This window comes from Malaya genurostris, chromosome 3 (assembly GCF_030247185.1).
Source record: "Malaya genurostris strain Urasoe2022 chromosome 3, Malgen_1.1, whole genome shotgun sequence".
Lineage (NCBI taxonomy): Eukaryota > Metazoa > Arthropoda > Insecta > Diptera > Culicidae > Malaya > Malaya genurostris.
The window spans coordinates 50,568,964-50,590,895 of record NC_080572.1 but is presented as its reverse complement, the minus strand read 5'-3'; the positions used below and the strand labels follow the sequence as shown (position 1 = coordinate 50,590,895).

At 37.7% G+C, this 21,932-nt stretch overlaps 1 protein-coding gene across 1 annotated transcript in view; it reads left to right on the top strand.

Moving 5' to 3' along the window:
* The first annotated feature begins 2,354 nt into the window (after window positions 1–2,354).
* The window catches only part of LOC131434462 (protein O-mannosyl-transferase Tmtc3-like), a 696,449-nt gene continuing 676,871 nt past the window's right edge, over window positions 2,355–21,932 (top strand). The window contains exon 1 of the mRNA XM_058601183.1: window positions 2,355–3,868. The gene's annotated coding sequence lies outside the window, so the exon portion shown is untranslated. The remainder of the gene's footprint in view (window positions 3,869–21,932) is intronic.

Sequence of the window (21,932 nt, the reverse complement as noted above, 5' to 3'; positions counted from 1 at the left end):
CCAATTCGAAAATTTATATATTATATGAGAATATAACGACAATATATGTATGTATTTAACAAAGATAGGCACTTGGTTTTTTCAAAGATGACCCAATCGATTTTCGCAAACATAGAAGCATTGAAAAAGTTTGTTAGAAAATTTATCAGAATCCAGTTTCGAGTTCCGTAATCAAAGGGTAATATGTAATAATCGATTAAATGCACACTCAATCCTGTGACAGATGGCTAAACAGGGTGACGAGTGGAGAGAAACTCAATTTACAAGATTTGGCTGAACCGATTTTCACAAACCTAGATTCAATTTAAGGTCTCGTAGACTATAGCTCTAGATTCGATTTCGGAATTAGAAGGAGGTCATCCTACTATTCCTGTAAAAACTATTCCAATTTATTATTATTTTTACGTTTCGTCTTTGACTCATCAGTGCAGAGCAGTTCAAATGGAACTGCTTAGTGCTAAACTCGGCAGTTCAATTTGAACCGCTAAGCAGACATAAAGTTTCTGCTATTTACAGAACACTTTTGTCGTGAATACGACTTACTTTACTATGGGGCGCCTTTTCAAAATTCACCTTCTGAGAGAGTGATAAGTTTTTGATCGTGAATATCTCTTGTTGTATCCAACGAATCAACATATTTTTTGCTAAATGCCATTGGAAATATGATCACAATTTTCAGTTGTGTGACATAATCTCAAATAATTCAAAATTAAACTTTTCTGAAATTTTTGGTATAAACGCCCATTAGTGAAAAAGCTACAAACGAAATCCCATAAAAAGAAACCTCTTAACAAAAATTAGATCAGTTTGGATTCTATCGCCACTGCGAGCAGATTTATTGTGTGTCGTTTGCAAAGCTAGTTTCGCTGCCGACAAGAGCGATTACGTCACAGCCGCCAGTTGTTTGCGTTGGTAAAAAAACAACGGTGGGGAGCATCACACAAAATCAGTTGTTCTAATGGCTCTAAAAGTTTTCTAAAGAACTATTAGGATTTTTTGCTCGCAAAACGAAGGTAAAAATCTTCAGTTTAGTGCAAATCTAGAACTGTTTGATTAGATTTGTGCATTTTTCGCTGTGTGAAATTCACAGTAATCGAGATCAAGTGAAGCCTTCTTTGTTTTTGCGAAAAATGTTCCAGAGTTTAATGCCGTAGAGAATTACGCAATTAGACCCTTCTGAATGCTAGAAACGAATCCCTACAGCATTTTGATAATTTCTTTCAATGAATTATGCAAATCCGAAATGAAATAATCGGCAATAAAATTCTGTATGCGGCTATTCTATAGCCGTTAGGACCGCCCATTAGTGAAACAGCTACAAGTGAAATCACATAAAAACAAACCTTTTAACAAAAATTGGATCAGTTTGGATTCTATCACCACTGCGAGCAGATGTATTGCGTGTCGTTTGCAAAGCTAGTTTCGCTTCCGACAAGAGCGATTACGTCACATCTGCTAGTCGTTTGCATTGGTGAAAAAAAACGAATAGAGGACAACACTGGGGAGCATAACACAAAATCAGCCGTTCTAATGGCTCTAAAAGTTTTCTAAAGAACTATTAGGATTTTTTCTTCTTTGCAAATCGAAGGTAAAAAACCTCAGTTTAGTTCAAATCTAGAACTGTTTGATTAGATTTGTGCATTTTTCGCTGTGTGAAATTCACAGTAATCGAGATCAAGTGAAGCCTTTTTTGTTTTTGCGAAAAATTTGAAAAAGGGGAATGCTTGCATAATTCATACAATTGATCAACTAATTGATATTTGAAAATGTTAAGGAACATGTCAGTTGTTTTCGTATTCACGACATCCAGTAATGTCTCTGATATTACCCACCCGTCCTTTTTGTTTTTGTTTTGCAACGGAGTGCAATGTCTTTTCTGACGTGCCGAAGCGTCTGCAGTGGTGGCATTTGTTGTGGTCAAACATTTTTCACTTTTCTAGCATATTACTGAACTGAATGCAGTTTTTAATTTTACATGCATGAATCTTTCATATAACCATTCAAATGTCGAGGAAACTCATTGTTGACCTGATTTTAACAATAACGGAAGCAGTCAAGTTCTGGGACGCATGAAAACTACATTTTTCATGTCCGTTATTCATATCAATTTTAAATGCCGTACCTTAAATTGACACACTCTGCTCCAATCGTCTGTCAACCGGCTCTATTCTGTCAAAATTTGCCAGCATCGAATAGTCTTCCCCGAAAGGCGAGAACAACAACAGATTTGTAACCATACCCTGGACATGCGCAGCGAATGCTTTCTCTCCGTGTAGCACCCGCATCCTTGCTCTCGAGCGGTAGTCATCCTTTCCAGAGCTTCCTCTTACAACAGGCACAGTAAGTCAAAAGCACGGCCATGTGACGCACGTTTGTCAGTCTCTAGGTAACCGTGGTGGCAAACGGATGCGTCCGGAAAATATCCTTTCTATCGATTCAACACCGAAAGTTGTACGGTCGTATTGTCCCTAATCGCTGGTGCTAGGTCAAGTAACGCTCGCGTTACGACTGGCGTTGATATCTACGGTGAGCTACACGGCACTTGCCGCATTATGGTGATTTTCTTATTGGAATTCTGTAACTAGTGTTGTGTGTGCGCGCCCGTACTTCGATTGCGAGAGTGTCGATTCTCATGTGTAACGAAACTGTAAACAGCGATAGAGAGACGGAGAGAGAAGGCCAACGGCAGCAGGCAGAATCACCAAACAAGCGAGTTGCTGCTGGGTGAATGATTTGACAGCACTCAGAACATTCTGCAAGCTGAACATAGGACAAAAAGTGTTTACGTTTTCATTAGTGTAACGCGATTGTTTGTGAAATAACTGTTTTGTGTCTAATTGTATACAGCCGTGAAGCTGACCGATCCAAGTGACGAAAGTGGATTTTTTCCGAGTGTACTAGAAATACCGCAATTCAGCATTGATATTGTCAACAAACTCGGTACAATCAACACCTGAACGTTCCGAGACAGGTGTCTAATTAGAAATTAGAGTTATCGCATTAAATCTAAATCAACGGACAGAAGAAGTTAGCAAGTTTTGTCGGTCTAAGTGTCTTACTGGAGGTTGAAACAATCCGTGACACGGCGATGAAAGACAGACGCAACATTTGCTTACTCGCAAGAGTTTGTTTACAATCTGGAGACTCACAGTTCAAGGCCTGCTCCAGGATGAATATCGTACATCTGCAGTGAGAGTGACCACTAACAGCTGGAACTACGTTTTACTGGCTTCGATGCAGTTCAACTTGCGTTCGATTTCCGACCAGAAAACATTAAACAAAATCCGTAGCCCAAAATATTGACATTTTGTGGTTGTCCCAGTTTCAGCGGTGTTTCGTTTTTCGCTGTTTTCTCGTGTGTTCTGATTGTACCAACTCTCCGCGTGAACCTACTGCTGCTGTTGTTACGGCAAAGTTGTATGGGTGTGAGTGTATTCACCGCCTATACCGTGAGAGTTACTGTTACTGCGGGCAAATCCGGAAAATAGATTTAAATTATGTTGTGCAATCTACCAAAATAGTTAATGTTATTAGTGTCGTTCTGGATCGATGTGTAGTTTATTGGATGTTGTTAGTGGCACAGATTTCATCTAACCGTGAAACAATTCGTGCGGTCCGGGTCCGAATTCGTATCGAGCATCAAATCTTATAAGAAAATTTAAGTCGAATGTGTGTTGGTGTTCCGTAGCAAGCTGGTAGTTACCACGAAGATTGGTTGGTCATAGGGTGGAAAAGATTGGGCTCCGAAAAAGAAATCTCTCTGTGTAGAAGTGAGGCAATGCTATTATGCTGCGGGATGCTGCCAGTGCTGAAAGCGAAGTGATTCCAGTGTAAAATGCGCTTGGGATGGTGTTTGTAAATTTCGTGTGTAAGTATTGGCCAGTTCGTGCTATCTCACTTTAAGAACACTTTATGGAAATTGCAGCTCCTTTTTTTTTGTTGCTTACAATATTTTTGAATCTAGGCTAGATATGCTATGAGGTGAGGATGGTGCAACTTAGGGACTAGTTAGGGATTTCTCAACCGAAGTAAGGGCGAGAAAGGTCTGGATTTTTTAACTAACAGCTTTAAACTTTTTTGAGTAATTAGCGGTCACCAAACCCGCGGGAACCGTAATGAACATGTTACGCACTAGGTAGGATTGATATATGATGACACTCAGCTTCAAAAAACCATCGATAGGCTATTAAAAAGCCGATCGGTGGACAGGTAGAAATTAATTAGTGAAAATTAGTTTACATTGACCGGTGGTCATTCCGACCGCGGAAAAGTCATTGACGATGAAGTTGATGTTACCGTTGAAGTGCTTTTCGAGAGGGAAAATTTACCTTCGCCGGTTCTAAGCATCATACGCTTGCAAACACTATAAATTAGATTAAAATTAGGAACATATTGGTTAAGATCGGTGCTGAATTATTCATTCGAACCATAGTGCTTATGAATAATTCTGGGTCGGATGGACACTGAGATAAGCTGTACCACCGGAAAGGATCCCAACCCCGAACAGAAGGGTTCCTTGTGCGAACGTCGTCGGTAGCAAATTTATAACTTTTTGCATCATTGATGCGATTTTGCTGGTTGAATCAGTAAAAGTCGCTAGATCCGACCTGTTTTAAGGCGTTTCGAATCAACTTTGGGATGTGTGGTGTTAATGAAAAGGACCTAGAAGGATTTACACCGCTAGAAAAGCTTTGAGATTTGTGCTGGTGAATAATGGAACTATCGGTTTCATATTACATATTCTAAAAAAAGAAGTGCTTATCGTGTACCCTATGTTTTGTCTAGTTATATGTACCTTATGTTTCGTCTTCGACTCGTCAGTGCATTACAGTTTATTTTGAACTGTTACCCAGCAGTCTAACAGAAGCCGCTAAGCGAACATAAAGTTTTTGCTACATACAGAACACTTGTGTAGTTTGCAGCGAAATGCACTGTGTTTGCTTACGTGCCGAACGAGTTCCGGATTCTTCTAGTGGATTCAGGTGAAGGTCATTTAGGGGTTTTTTATTAGTTTTTTATTTGTTAGTCAAAAAACTTCACCGCAATAGTGGTAAAATAATAAAATGAATAAATCAACAACTGCAGATGTCTTATCAAATCAGAATAAAGCACTGACGAGTCTAAGACGGAGCGTAAAGAAAAGTAAAAACGGTTATGTGCCCTAAGCACAAACTTAGGTTAACCCCTAAATGACCATACCTGAATCGGCCAGTATTAGCCGAAAGTAAAGTAAAGCACTTCGGTGCCAATTAATAAGTGTTTTTTTAAAATAGCATTAACTTTACGTCTGCTTAGCGGTACAAGTTGAACGTTAAGTTTGCACTAAGCAGTTCAATTTGAACTGCCCTGCACTGACGAGTCTAAGACGAAACGTAAAGAAAAGTAAGAATGAGGTAGATTCAGAATTAAAATAAATGCAATGGATTTCGAACGGCTTCAAGCAATTCCAAAAGATATTTAGCAGTTTTTGCAATAATTATCACCAACCGGATTTCTTAATATTGTAAAAGATCTGAAAAATGTCTGACGAAATTTGCATTCGCGGATTTCTGAAGCAACGTGTTTTCATAAGAATTTTCAAAGCTATGTTATCTTGAAATTTTTCTAAGTCAACTCTCAAACACACAAAAACATTTTTCGAGATTACACCAGATCTCAACGTTTCAAACATTTCTAAGACATTTGGCATCAGAAGAAAATGTTCGTTTTCGGAAATCTCAAAAGTCAAATTATAAGATCGATTTTTTTTCAACAATTTTTTGTCGCGATAACATCAGATCTCGATGTTGCAAGAATTTTAGAAGACATTTGGCAACAAAAAAAAATTGTCTGTAGTATTGCGATTTTCACGCGGATTTTACGAACCTAAATGTGTTATGCGCGGTTTTTATTTGTGCAATACGTATTTCCCGCGTAAAAAGACTTTAGTGTACTAAAATTAACAAAGGTATAATATCTTCTTAAGCATCAGATATGCAAATATCGTTAGACTTCGTTCAGCTAAAAATTTGCCTTTTTCAAATTCATATTTTTTTAAATAGCTTCTTTTACCTAAAGAAAAACTTTCTCGAACGTACACTTTTGGAACGATATTTTTTAAACCATTGTTAAAGTCATTTCCCAGAACGTATGAAGTACGGTAATTGTAGGTAACTCCGGAGAAAAACTGTAAACGTATTCAAAGATTTTTAAAAGAGCTTGAACAGATTTCTCATAGTTTATGACAGTAGCTTACAGAAATTTCAAAATGAATCTTTTAATGGATTCTAGTTTTAATTGCAATTCCGGAATATACAATTTTTCGACTAAGTTCAATCTACTTTTTTAACAGTTTTAAGAATTGCAATATTAACGTATGAGTTACCTAACCTGAATGGAATTATCGTCGTACCAATCATTTCTATCCTAAGCTTCAAACGATTTCAGCACAAGTCAATTAATTCAACAATATCCTGATTTGGTAGGAAACTAGATTCCTGGAATTCATTATAAGGGCAGTAATTGAAAAACTCAGCACTTGATTCGAATATAAGTAATATTATGATATTTTTCAAATAGATCTTTGCCAGATTTGAAAAGCTCTATTATAAGATATTTTTTTAATGAAATGTTGAGAATCAGAAATTGAAAAATATTTCGCATTGGCTGAATTTTCTCGATAAACTTAGGCTTATTTTGTTTTATTTTTGCAAAGTTTTATTATTTATTACGAGATTATCACTACAGTACCGTTAATCGAAGCATTGTTATCTACTGCTTTCTGCCATCGTTCTAGTAAAGCTCGGATAGTAGTTCGGAAAAATTCCCTTTCTTCAGATTAGGCCCATGAATCGATCCAATGCTTGGTGGTTTTTGAAACTGCTATGACAAGCCATGCGCCATGGATTGGAGCAAATGGCAATCGGATGGACCAATATCTGGTAAATATGGCGGACGAGGTAGAACGTCTGCTTACAAATAAATTTTCACAACTATCGATACATCGACTCTTGCATTGTCATGGACCAATAATACTTTGTCGTTATAATCTTCAAATTGCGTTTACATTTCTTGCAATGCTCGGTTGTATCAAGTGTCGTCTGTATATGTCGCACATAGGGTTAGAAAGTTTTTCTGGCCCGAAGAGGCAAATCACCTTAAGGTTAAAACCTGTATAATTGAAACCAAAAATAAATAAAAGGCAACTTTTTTCAGTGTTTATATTCTCCACAAAGTTTTAGTCATTTTCTGAAACATTACTGAAAACAACAAATCAATGACGAAGTAAAATAAACCCTGTTTTAATCCAACTAGTGGTGTAATGATGCCTTTCTCATATACATAATACTGTGGTATTCTTTTCAAATGTTTCTCTTCGATTTTTGATAGAAACCAATGATTTTTTTGTGCATTGACTAGTATAACATACAGAATGAAACAGTTTTTATTAAAAGTTTTTATACGATTTCGACATCGTAATCTAAACAACAGTTTACATTTTTGTTGAATCCAAAAATATTCAGTAATTTTTGGTAGGACCATAAGACGTAACCTTTCATTTGACCCTAAGATTGGAAATATCGGTTCTGCAAACTCCGAGAAAAATGAGTGAGATCCAATTTTGAGCATATGACTATCTTCTCCCGTCGTTAATCGAAAACCGGGAACCAGGATAGCCAGAACCGATTAGTTTAGCTGCCTACTGATAATGGCTATCAATTTGTGGAGTTTTGAGTCCAGTTTAGAAGTTTTTTGCGGTGAGAGAGAGAGAGAGATTTGCTCAGTTCGTCGAGGTGAGTTGAATGGTGTATGACATTCGGCCCTTCTGGCCTCGGTTAAAAAGTCGATTTTTACAGTGATTGCAGAAACTTTCATAACCTTTTTACCTTCCTTTATAGAAACGTATCAGAATTTGCTGGAAAACCGACTTTTGAACGGAAAATGTCTGTGTGTATGTGTGAGCGTTTGTTTTCTCAGAGATGACTGAACCGATTTAAAAAAACTTATGCTCGTTTGAAAGTTACTGTTGAGTCATTGATCAAGTTCAAAAATCAAATGGCTGTGACTTTTGGTTCCGGAGATATGATTGTATAAGAGACGTTATCGACAAAACGCGTTGTATTTTAACCGCGTTTTTTTTTCTCGGAGATGACCAAACAGATTTTAACAAGCTTAGGCCCGTTTGAAACCTGTTGTTAGGCCATTGTTAAAGTTCGAAGACCAAATGGCTGTTACTTTTGATTCCGGAGATATAATGGTATAAGGGGCTGTCCATAAAAGACGTCACGCCGCAAGGGGGAGGGGGGTGTTTCATAAAACGTGACCTTTTGTGACAAGGGGAAGTGGGGGAGGTTTTTGGAATGTGACGTCCAATATTTTCAATGAGCGCATTTTTTAAATACCTAATTATATTACTGCTTTGCCCTATTTCCTGAAAAAATCTCCACAATAAACGTTTACATTCTATAGAAAAACGTGTATTTGTTGATGTAAAAGCTTTTTCTTGTAAATTCGGAAATGAGTGATGCAGGAAATCATTTCTGTTGGGATCAGCAAAAGTGCACGGAGGAGCGAGTAAATTAGCGAAATTAATAAATTTTGCCTAATATGAGTAAAAAAGAAAAAGATGCCTTCAAACAGTTTAACTTAAGTTATGCACTGACAAATTTTTCAGTAATTTGATTTTCTAGCAATGATAATAGTATATCATAAGAATTTCTCTTATCTGATTCTGATGCAGTTTATTCAATTATACTTAATTTGAAAAAGGGCGGGAGATCAACGATTTCAGACGTAGAACATGTCATGTCTTATCTTGATCATATGTGATTGTACTCCACCAACATAAAAGCTTATCGAATCATCCTATGATTAAACTTTCACTGATCAACTAATAATGAAAAGTCTCTCCGGCAGTGATCTCGTTTTGATGAGGTTTTGGTCTTTATTTCCTCAGCCCTGTAAGCTACACTAAGGAAATATTATTCTTCACCTAAAACAATAATATATCTGTGTAGCCCTAGGAGGAATAAAACAGATGATTTAAATGTTTCATCAATTCCAACCAGATACTTTTGTTAATTTATATAATTGATATTAATAAAATAATTCCGATGATTTTGTAAATTTATGGATATTTTTTAATCTAATTACAGCATGTAATAAATCGATTTTTCCCTCATATTTGTATGGTTTGTCATACATATTAAGAATTTATTGAGATGAATTTTATTTATTTTGAATTCGTGACACGTGACATAGGGGGGTTGGGGGGTCTTTGCTTCTGTGACCATTTGTGACAAAGGGGGGATGGGGAGTCAAAAATCGTCAAAAAAAGCGTGACGTCTTTTATGGACAGCCCCTAAGTGACGTAACCGACAAAACATGTTATTTTTACCGCTCTAATTTATACAAGGGTGCCAATATTTTGTGATCACCTCTAATTTCGTAAAGCGCCATTGTTCAAAAGTTTAAGCACCTCGAAAACTGTCCTCATGCAAAATTTGAGCTAAATAGGACATGCGTAAGGGGTGCTGCCCGGCGGTTAAGGTTTGAAAATTTTCGATCTTGAAAAAGAACCATAAGGGGAAACTCATGAAATTTCCAAAATCGAACTTTTTTTTGATGCCGAAACTCTTAAAACTGCATGAAACGTCGAGATTTAGTGCCATATAAAAAAAAAATTTTCAATATAAACTTTCTGGGACTTCGATATTTTTTCTAAATTTCAAAAATTCGATTTTTTCAAAAAAATTGTTTTTCGAGATGAAACTAAATCTCGACGTTTCATGCAATTCTAAGCCTTTTGGCATCAAAATTTTTTTTTTCGATTTCGAAAATTTCATATACTCCCCCCTATGGTGATTTTTCAAGATATATGAAAATTCCACTAAGTGGACTAAGAAGGCTTTTTTAGATTAGCATCACTGATTACAAATAGGCAACGCAAATGTCAAGCGCTTGGTTGGAAAAATGATGCTGACTGTGTGACATAAACACTCAAGAATCCTTTGGTGAACTACTCGAATCAATCTGAAACAATTGGTGTCAAAATTAGTATCCGAAATTATTTAATAAAAGTATGAAATATATTTTCATGAGACTGATTTTAAGGAAGAGAAAGGCATTATCACACCACTAGGTGGATTAAGAAGTGTTTTCATATAATATCAAGATAGAAATATATTCAATGACCTAAAATTATTAATAAAAATCCATTTGTCATCTTTTGAATGGAGAGGCATCGTTGTAAAATTTCACTCGAGCAATTTGTATTTGTAGCTTACTGCAGTTGATACCGTGCTTCATAAAGGTCTCATAAACTTTGAGTTTCAATTAGCCAATGTGATTTGTATTCACGTCAATCCGCTTATGTCTCTGACATTACCCACCCGCCTTTTTTTAAGAATTGTTTAATGATATTAATGAAAATATAAATAGTACGAGAAATGCATCATTGCCTCACTAGGTGGATTAAAATTGGCTTTTCAGATTTTTTCCAGTTCTCAGTTCAACACTCGTGTGCAGAACTTGACCACTGAGCGGTTCCACCGGAAATCATGAGTTTTTCTGGAATTTCATCTTCGTATGCTTTTTATTCTGCTCAAATTTTGCATAACTATTCATCATGACCAGGAATGACAATTTGGAATCAGACTTGCTTTTGAAAAAGGCCTAAGTAAAAATTTCTTGGACAGTTTTAAAAAGCTATATCTAATAAACAGTTTGTTAGATTGGTTTGGTGTTTTCTGGAAAGTAACTAGAAAAATTTTTCATGCGGTTTCTGTCGTGAATACGATTCACTTTACTAAGATTTACCCTTTTCAAGATTTACCCTGTACAAGAATGGAAAGATGATAATCGCAAATATCTCTTGTTGTATTTCACGCAGCAAGATATTTCATCATCGGACTATATTAGTCAACAAATTACGGTAAAATGTTTCAGTTGTATGGGATAACCACAACTAACTCAAAATTCAAGCTTTCTAAAAAGTTTGGTATGAACGAGAATTAAGGTGAAATTCAGTGCCAAAGAATAGCACGCAAAATTCCTACCGCATGAATAGAACGAATCATCGCACAAAGCGTATCGTGCAGAACCGTCACATAGAAATACAGAGTATTTTCAGTGGTTGAGTACAGTTGTTTCCCTCGCTAAAACAGACACTAATTATGCATGCCTATAAACTATTAATATTTTTAATTGGCGAATATTGACGGAATTAGAACTAGCTTGTAAGATGTTTACTGAAAATATTTAGTTTGTGAAGTGCATATTGGGTGTCAATAATTTATATTTTAGAATTCTTAATTTTGCATAAATATTCTTTGAACTCGCTATACAATTTGTGTTTTCGAGACAGGTTTGACAGTAAAAAGTTATTGAAATTAATGCCATATTAATTCCCAACTTGAATTTAGAAATCCTAGATGGCTAAAAACGATTTGTTGTGGATTCTTCAATTTATGAATTTTAACACTGATTTTTTTTTTATTTAATCGGGGACAACCCCTACACAACTCCATATTTTTTTTTATTTCGTGTGTTCCGTCTTATAATTGTACCATTACAATTATGCAAGTGACTTTATTCGTATTCACGTTATCCAGTTATGTCTCTGATATTACCCTTCCGCCTTTTTTACGCGGATTTCCGAAGTTTCTTACGCGGTTTCTTACGTAGATTTCCAAAATTACGCGGCTTATTTTACGGGGATTCGATTTTCTTGTTTTGTCTTCGAAATGCATGAAACATCGAGATCTGGTATTATCTCGAAAATTTTTTCTTAAGTTAACACTCTGACACATCTCGACGTTTCATCCATTTCTAAGACATTTGGCATTGAAAAATTGATTTAGGAAATCTCAAAAAATTGATTTAGGAAATCTCAAAAAATTGATTTCGGAAATCTCCTCAAAATTCCAAGGTCGATTTTTTTCAATTTTTTTTTTGTTAAGATTATTTCAAATCTCGACGTTTTATGCATTTCTAAGACATTTTTAATCAATAAAACAATTTCCTTAGTTTTGCGTTTTTTCCGTTGATTTCAGATTTTACGCGGTTTTTTTCGCGAATTTTCAAAGTTATGCCGTTTTTTTCTGGCGGTCCGTATCACCGGCGTAATAAAGACTGAGAATGTGTGTAATATTGTTTTTCTGATATTTTTTATTATTCGATATTTTGTAACGGTCAGTTTTCAGTTGCACAATAACTCAATTCGATGTAGAAATAATGGAATGCAAGGTGCCAATCTTTTATCAGGTGTACAACTTTGCTTCCGCCGTTTTGTTTTCCAAAATTAAAGGTTTATTGCGAAAAAGTGCTTACAGATGTATTATTCAAAGTATTGTCCGTCGCTAGCAACAACTTTCTCCCATCTTTCCGGCAATTTTCGGATCCCGTCTCGAAAAAAGGAGACCTCTTTTGACGCTATCCATGAAGCAATACATTTTTCCAACTCTTCGAAGGATTGAAAATGTTGATCTGCCAGGCCGTGTACCATCGAACGAAATAGGTGGAAGTCAGAAGGGGCGACATCTGGGGAATACGGCGGGTGGGGCAAGACTTCCCATTTCAGCGTTTCCAGGTACATTTTGACTACTTTTGCGACGCGAGGCCGAGCATTGTCTTGTTGGAGAATGACTTTGTCATGTCGCTCTTGATATTGTGTCCGTTTTTCTTTTAGCGCGCGACTAAGGCGCATCAGTTGCGTTCGATAGTGATCTCCTGTGATGGTTTCACCCGGTTTTAAGAGTTCGTAGTAAAGCAATGCTTCTAGTTGTTCATCTTTGAAGGTTTTTTCTCTTCCACCATCATGTTTGTCTTCGACGTCGAAATCACCATTTTTGAAACGTTGAAACCACTCCCGACACGTTTTTTTTTACTCAGAGCAGCATCACCGTAAGTTTCTGAGAGCATTCGATGCGCTTCAGCTGCATTTTTTTAGAATTGTAACAGAAAAGTAAAACTTCCCGCAAATAGCGAGAATTGGGCACATAAACAGACATTTTCGAGCGTGAATAATACGAAAACAGAAACAACTGTCACTGAAACGGTGATGACAATTCGTTAGGCACTGTACACTCTCACTTTAAAGGCATTATCATCTACGTATTTTGACCAACCTCAGCCGGTACAGCCACCTATCGGAAAACGGCGAAAGCAAAGTTGTACACCTGATAACAACGAAACTTCTGAAAATTGTTTAAACATTTTTTAAAACGTTTTCCGAAACGATTTTGTGAAAGGACGCAAAATGTTCAATCGAAATGGTGTTAAACAAAGTTTTGCTAAACGCTACCGTTCTCGAGATACAGTAAATTTCTGATTTTCTGGAAATCTGTAACTTAGGCCCCTCTCAACAAGTTGAAATGGCAAACTTATGATGCAAATTGTTTATTTATTTATTTATTTATATATTTTAATCAACAGACAAACTAAAGTCCTAATGATTATTTCTAAGAATATTCAAAAAATTCGCTTTTATTCTGCTACGAGGAAAATGGAAATCGAATCCCATCGATACGCCATTGAAGGTTCGCTGCAATCCAATAACGGCACCGTTGATTCCGTAGTTAGTACGACGTAGAGGCATTCTGAGGAGGTTGTTGTTGCGAAGAGCTCTAGAACGAACGTTGATGTTGATTTCACTAAGTAGTGCAGGGCAATCAATATTGTTCGTCAAAATATCGGCAATCAGCATTGCACGGAACAGATCTCGGCGTACTTGTAGAGTATCGAGTCCGATGAGCATCGCACGGCTTTCATAACTAGGCAGCTGGTGAGGGTTATTCCAGGGCAAACGACGAAGAGCGAAACGAACGAATCTGCGCTGTATTGATTCAAGTCTTAAAGCTCCATTATGAAAGTGAGGGTTCCATACTGACGAACAATATTCGAGTGTTGACCGTACAAGCGAGCAGTAGAGAGATTTCAAACAATATATATCTGTGAATTGCTTGGCGGTTCTCATGACAAATCCTAGACAACGAGAAGCTTTTGCCACGATGTACGAAATATGCTGCTTGTAATTCAATTGTTCGTCGAGAAGAACGCCAAGATCTTTGACACAATTGACTCTATCAATCACTGATCCTCGAAGACAATAATTGAAACGAATTGGTGTTTTTTTTCGTGTGAAGGTGATAATCGAGCATTTGCTGATATTTAGCGACATTTTATTAATTTCACACCACTCGGAGAAAATTTCAAGCTCACTTTGAAGGAGACAGGCATCTTCAAGAGTCTTGATAATTTGGAATAACTTTAGGTCGTCCGCGAAAGATAATCGTGCACCTTTCAATGAAAAGTTCACGTCGTTGAAATACAGTAGAAATATCAGTGGTCCGAGATGACTGCCTTGTGGAATACCAGAAAAAGCAAAAAACTCCTTGGAAACATTTTCATTGATCTTAACCGCCAGCCGTCGATTGCAAAGATACGATTGAATCCACCGAAGAATGTTGAAACCGAAGCCCAGTCTGTCCAATTTGGCAATAGCAGGGTGGCAAGTGACCGGGAAAATCGGGAAAACCGGGAAAAAGTCGGGAATTCAGTTTTACCGGGAATAATCGGGAAAAAGTCGGGAATTTTATTGAAAATCCGGGAAAAATTTACTAGTCCTAATCTTAGTAACGATTTTCAGCATCATGATTTTCCTGAAGAAACAAAAAAAAATGAAGGCCATATTGTGTTTGAACTAGAAGTTCAGTACAAGTTTTGAAACTTCTTATTGTCCCTCACAGGTTCAATGGTGCACAATCCATTGAAAATGGGGCCAACACCTCAGCAATTTTAAATCAATAAGAGCTTTCTTAGTTGTCATCAATAACAGCACAATGAATGCTCATAATGAAAAATAAGAATGATTTGGATGCTTCTGCTGGATTTCTATTGAACCCCGACAAATATTAGAAAAGATTCCAAGTGCAAATGACAGTTTCTCTTTGTTTATTTTCTCTTTCAATTATTACGGCGTATTCCTGTATTTTTCAACATATTTTTAACAACAAATCGAAAGTTGGTAGTTTTAGTCGTTATTCTATTCAAAGTGTAAGATACAAAGGTTGCCTATAGGACCGTAATAATCGAAAGAAAGAGTAAAGAAAGAGGAACTGTCATTTACATTTAGGACCGTTTCTAATGTTTCTTCAAATTTCAAAATAAGTATGCATAATGGTAAAAGTAACATCAGGTAACATGTTTGATAAATTCTATAAGAATTCTTAAAGGGCGTGTTTTTAGTTACCAGCCAATGATTTCCCTAATTTCACCAAAATTTGTCTCAGTGATGTCAAATTGTGACAATACTTGTTTAGTAATCTTGGTATTGATTTCAATAGGGTTCCAAAATCGACAAAGCAGTCGACTTTCATTTTATTCACCGTTTGCAAGGAGTATTTAATTTCCTTCTTTGACAGCTGAAATCGATTTTTCAGAGTTCGTAAGAGCTTGTTCAGTGTCGATGATAGGAGAATCAAATTTAGATCATCTCAGTCACTAGAGGCATATACCGTTTTCGTTTTTGAACCTAGACACGGGTGACTCTGACTCCGAGTAAAACGAACAAGTGGTACGCGCCCTAAACAACAACTCATGAAAAAAGAATAAATAAACAAACTTGCAGGGATGCGTGGTGCGACCCGAGAAAATTTTCAGAGCGAAACTACGCGACTGGAGTCCGATCTAGAGCGACCGCAGGTTGCTAAAACAAGCATATCAAACGTTGTTTGGGCGACTCTGGGTCAGCTTTCGGGCTGCTCTGATCAATAAACGAAAACGGTAATAGATTGTTGTTGTTTTTCCAAAGTGACAAGCGTACATTTTAAGAATTCTAGAAGGATTTTGTTCTCTCGCCAAAACCCAACTCTGAAAGAATATCGTATATGTTGTTAGCAATGGCCTCTCGTCCTCATGTGCACCTCGTGCACTGCACAACTGGTCAAATAGGCTCTGTGAGAACTTGTATGCACACATTCAGGAGAGGCTTCAGTGGCTTATGCTTATGGCAGTTGAAAATAAATTGCTGTCTCATTTGCAACGTCGAAACGGTTCTGATATCATACCATATAAGCAGTGCACAACCCGTAAATTTTGTCACGAGACGCCACTAATTGTTAGAAGGAATCGGGTTTGCGGGAGGAGTGTTGTGCTTTAGTTCATTCATTTCTAATTTTTAACCTTATACTATACCAGGCTAAAAAAGTATTGGAATATACTAGAGATGGTCAGTCCGCGTACAGTCCGAAAGAACTAATTTTCCTCGAAGATTGAGTGAACTGAAGTTATTTATTGAAGAATGATTTCTCTATATTCCTCTCAATAGAATAGTCTTTCGAAACGTTTGCTGGTTTGTGGAATCTGGGAGAAGTTCGCAAACTTTAAAATGTATACAAAAGAGAATGATTATTGGTAGAACGCATGCAAAAAGACTTTATTATTATTGAATCTGTTTACTACAAAATATAATTTATAGCTCTCATATTATTTTCGAAGAAACATACAAAGTTTCAGAAAAACGAAAGAACGGTTCAATAGAACTCATTCTTTCGGTACAACTATCATGTTTTCAAAAGCTCTTTGAAATGAATGGTTTTGCCCATTTCTAGAATACACTCCTAACTTGCATAAGTTTTAAGAAGGACTGATTTTCCAGATAGCCTTTGAAAGACCGATTCAGTGGTAGTCTTGAAAAAGATTGAATAGTTCGAAAAATAATTATTTTAATTTTATTTGTAAGACTTTGAAATTTTTTTATCATTAGGCTTTCAAATAACTGATGTTATTTCTGGAAAACTACAAAACACCACCAATAATCGTCGAATATAATGTGAAAGCTGCGCTTAAGAGCATTCTTGGAAAAAGCAAGAAATTTAAATAAACGGTGTTGATTTTTCAAGAAAATTGCAAGAATTTTGATGCTTCATTCCTTCATGAAATCACTTTCATCACCGTTGGAGAGATATGTTTCTTGTTTAAATCCTATTGCTACATCGAAGTTACTGGCGAAGTAAAAGAAAAAAAATAAAGATGGATTACATTGGGCTGGATGGTACTGTTAGTTCAGAAGATGAACGTTTGGACAAACTGTGGATGAGAGTTTTAATCGTAGTTCCAAGGAGATACCCGAAAAATACTTATTTCTCATCTCTCGATGTTTTTTTGGACATGTTAAAAAACCGGGAATTTTTAGTTTCGCGCACCGGGAAAACCGGGAAAAACCGGGAAATTGAAATCACTATTTCACTTGCCACCCTGGTTTCGGCATGAACCCGTGTTGAGTTTCAACGATGTATTGCTTGCAGTGATTAAAAATAGGTTCCAAAACGATAAGCTCAAACAATTTAGGAATGGCGCTAAGAGCGGTGATACCACGGTAATTGTCGACGTTCTTCTTGTCTCCTTTTTTGTGCACAGGAAACATATAAGCAGATTTCCAGATATCAGGAAATACTCCAGTCATGAGTGACAGTCGGAACAGAAGACATAGAGGTACTATAATACCACTAGAGCATCGCTTCAAAATAACTGCCGGGATACCGTCGGGTCCAGCAGAGTATGAAGACTTCATTTTTGCGATTGCTGTTTTTACGGAACTTGCGCTTATGTTCATTGAATTCATTGACTGTCCCAAAACGGGAACGTTAAGTGCCGCCTGGGTGATTTGGGAAGGTGCTAAGATTTCTCTAGAAAATATCTCAGAGAATTTTTTCATGAACATTTCGCAAATTTCCTGCATGCTAGAACTTGTCTGTTCATTGTAAAACATAGATGAAGGAAGATCTGACTCCTTCCTTTGCTCGTTAACGTGCTTCCAGAATGATTTTGGATTAGACTGTCCAGAATGATTTTGGATTAGACTGTTCAGCTGTCTTTTTGTAAACTTTGTTGATTTCTACGTAGTTTCGCCGGAGCAACAAACCTCCGTTCTTAGAATATTTCTTTAGTGCTGTCCTTTTTAAACTTTTCAGTCGTCGTAGTTCTACGGTTTGCCACGGTACTTGTTCGGGTGGCTTACTAATTTGTTTAGGGACATATTATTGTAAAGTATATTTATGCTAAATTTACGCTAAATCAAAAAATACAAAACTAAAGCGACCTTCTATTTCATATGCAATTGCTCCAGTTTGCTGCTGATATTTACCGTACAGATCCCATTATTTGACTAATGTGACGCTCAACATTCACCACTGACTTAGACTGGAAGGAATCAGTGCTATAAAACTGATCACACACTGATGATCACGTTACTGCAGTAAACTTCACATTCTTACACACAACCTTCGCTGTCGCATCGGCATGGGCATCATCCCGTCCTTTATTCGTTTCTCGTTCTACCGAAGCTCAGTTTAACAACTGTCATTTTATCTCGTGAAGTAACAAAATATATCTTACCATTCGATGTGAGTGCGGCCTTCAAGTGAGGTTCATTCAAACATTCGAATTGATTCAAAGATAATGGATGAAAGGTGAACCAGTCATGGTAACTGAAATATCAATTACAATTGTTCCCTCTTTCAGTTTTAATTTTTAATATTTCGATACACATCTCAATACACATCAAACAGTCGAAGTTATCGATTTTACCTTGCTGGTGGTAATTTAAAAAGTACATTTGACCATGCTTGGAGCCTCTTGAAATCATAGTAGAATAAACAAGGTGCAATATTGAAACATTTTCGTGGCGTTCAAGCTACAACAAATTTCTAGAATCCGCTCGCCAATGAAGAACGAAACTGACTGACTGCCCGCTGGTGCTACGAAACAAAAGCTCTGCAAAATAAATTCAGCCCACAATGAACTCTCGAATGACTCCCTCAACTGCAATATCCAACTCGGAACTTATTCAAACCGTGATGAAAAAACATTACATAAAATCTGATACAACAATTACACGTCTAACCAAGTTAACAACACTCGGAGCCGTGTGCCGAGCGTGAATGGCAATAAAAGTGAGAAAAAAAAACAACGAAACTTTTCTAAAACTTTTCGAACTACACACACACCCACACATAATCGCAACAAAACCGAAACCATTCGGCGATGCATTACCGAGCTAGCGAGTAGCAGCGGTGTAGTGAAAATCAACGGCCAAGAGGGTGAATTTGAAACACATACGGATCCGGAATCCAAGCCCAACCACTTGTGCAGTCGGTCTGCAGATTGGTTGGTTTACCGAGATTGTGCAAACAGGTGCAACAGTCGGCTATGTTTATTTTATTCAGCGAAAAAGGTTCTTTTAATCATCCTACCCTTGATCACAGATTAGCAGACGTCGCACTGGGAGGTTGCAATTTCATTAGTTTATCTGAAAAAAGAAAACGATATAAATTCGATCCGATAGTTGGTAATAGTTTAGAGGTTGCCCACCGGATCAACAGGTATCCCTGGCCCGTTCAGTCGCGTGATTGTCCGGGTCTATAATTCCAGTCCAGTCGATTGGAACAGTTTTCCGGGCACCAGGGAATAACTTTAGCGATTTGCTATTTACGTAGTTCAAACACGGCGATTCAGTGGAAAAACAATTCCGAAAACTCCCGAAACATCCACATTCGGTTTAACGGTATGCAGTATGGAACTCCGAGTGGCTCATGGCCATGGGAAACCCAGGAGGTTTCGTTTGTATTTCAAAAAAGTAGTTATTTGATCGGAGTTTCGGTTGTGTGTTTACTGGCAGTGATAAAAACATTGGTCTGGAGCAAACATCTGAACGGGAAATGTGTGTTCCGGTATGTTGAATATGATATTGTTTAGGAAAATGAAATGTTATTCAAATGAAATAGAAAGCTAACCAGCCATACCATGAAATGATGCAATCGATAAAATTCAAGTTCTCCTGACAATGCGTACGGTATTTTGTTCGGTGTCTGTTTTTTTTTTTTTTTTTATTCAATAATATAATTTTTTTTTTTTTTTTTTTTTTTTAAGGCACACTGCTTAAGCTCTAAGGTGCCAAGGACTTTTTCTAATTTTATTAACGACTAACTTAAAACTAGGATAGTATGATTGGATAATGTTGTATTGGGGTCGCAGTGGTCGACTTTGGCAGATCTAACCTTCAGCTGGCGATCGGCACCGGCCGGTGGATGGAATATATCATGAGTCTTCCAGATGACGTTGGCCGCATCCCTCGGTCCGTGTGGGTCCGCGGGAAACACCCCCAGGCTACGAACACCCGGCGGGTGGCCCGCATGACTAGAGCGGCCTTCCGTGGGCGATGATGGTGATGTTACATAAGAGAACGAAAAATTATAGAGAAGTAAATATTGCGGAAAACGAAGTAAAATGGGGATATGGGAACGAAATGACTAAGAACGACAGAGATCTAATTAGTTGACATCGAGATGGAGAAGAGACGGGGAGGGGGGAAGCGAAAAGGTTAATGACAGCAAAAAGATCTTGTTAGTTCCGATGAAGATGGTGGACAGATGAGGAATCGGGATAATCGGCGGAAGTTAGTATCGAACCTGCAGGTGAAAATTATTCTTAGCCACAGTTGAAATAACGTCGATAAATAGGAGGAACTTTCTAAGCAAGATGTAACAGATTACACTTGTATATTAATGTGTTTGAGAAACTCGTATATCAGAAGCATATATGAGCTATCCCGACTCGCCAACACATCCCGAACCGGAACATCAGGTGGTCTACCTCGGGCCCTGAGGGAGTCCTTTAAAACAGACCTGGCGTCACAATACCCCACACATGACCATACGACATGCTCGATGTCCTGATAACCGTCGCCACAGGTGCAGAGCCCGCTCTCCACGATCCCGATACGCCGGAGATGTGCGTTGAATGTATAGTGATTTGACATGAGTCGTGACATAACGCGAATGAAATCACGACTCACGTTCATCCCCTTGAACCAAGGTTTCGTCGATACCTTAGGGATAATGGAGTGTAGCCATCGTCCCAGTTCGTCATTCGTCCATGAAGTTTGCCAACTTTCGAGAGTTTTCTGACGAGAAATACTGAAAAATTCATTGAAGCAGATTGGTCTTTCATAAATATCACCTTGTAATGCGCCCACCTTAGCCAATGAGTCTGCCTTTTCATTGGCCGGAATGGAACAATGCGAAGGGACCCAGACTAACGATATTGAATAAGACCGTTCAGATAAAGTTCGCAAGTGTTCCCGTATTTTCCCCAGGAAATATGGGGGATACTTTCCTGGCTCCATTGCCCGGAGAGCTTCTATTGAGCTTAGACTGTCCGTGACAATGAACTAATGGTCTTTGGGCAATGTTTCAATGATCTCAAGGGTGTACTGAATAGCAGCTAATTCTGCGACGTAAACTGAAGCCGGATCATTGAGTTTGTGAGAAGCGGTGATGTTTTGATTGAAGATGCCGAAGCCTGTGGACCTGTTGATGTTTGAACCGTCAGTGTAAAACACCTTTTCACAGTTGACTGTTCTAAATTTATTATAAAATATATTAGGGGCCACTCGAGGGCGTACGTGTTCCGGTATTCCACGAATCTCTTCTCTCATGGATGTGTCGAAAAACACAGTAGAATCAGAAGTATCCAAGAAATGAGTACGGTTGGAAGCAAACGAAGAAGGATTAATATTCTGAGCCATGTAATCAAAATACAAGGACATAAAACGGGTTTGAGAATTAAGCTCAACTAACCTTTCGAAGTTTTCAATCACCAGAGGATTCAAAATGTCGCATCGAATGAGCAAACGATATGAGAGATCCCAGAACCGGTTTTTCAACGGTAAGACGCCCGCCAACACTTCAAGACTCATCGTATGAGTTGATTGCATGCAACCCAAGGCAATACGCAAACAACGATACTGAATTCTTTCCAGCTTAATGAAATGGGTGTTCGCGGCGGATCGGAAGCAGAAGCATCCATATTCCATAACGGACAATATCGTTGTTTGGTACAACCTGATCAGGTCTCCTGGGTGGGCACCCCACCATGATCCAGTTATTGTACGA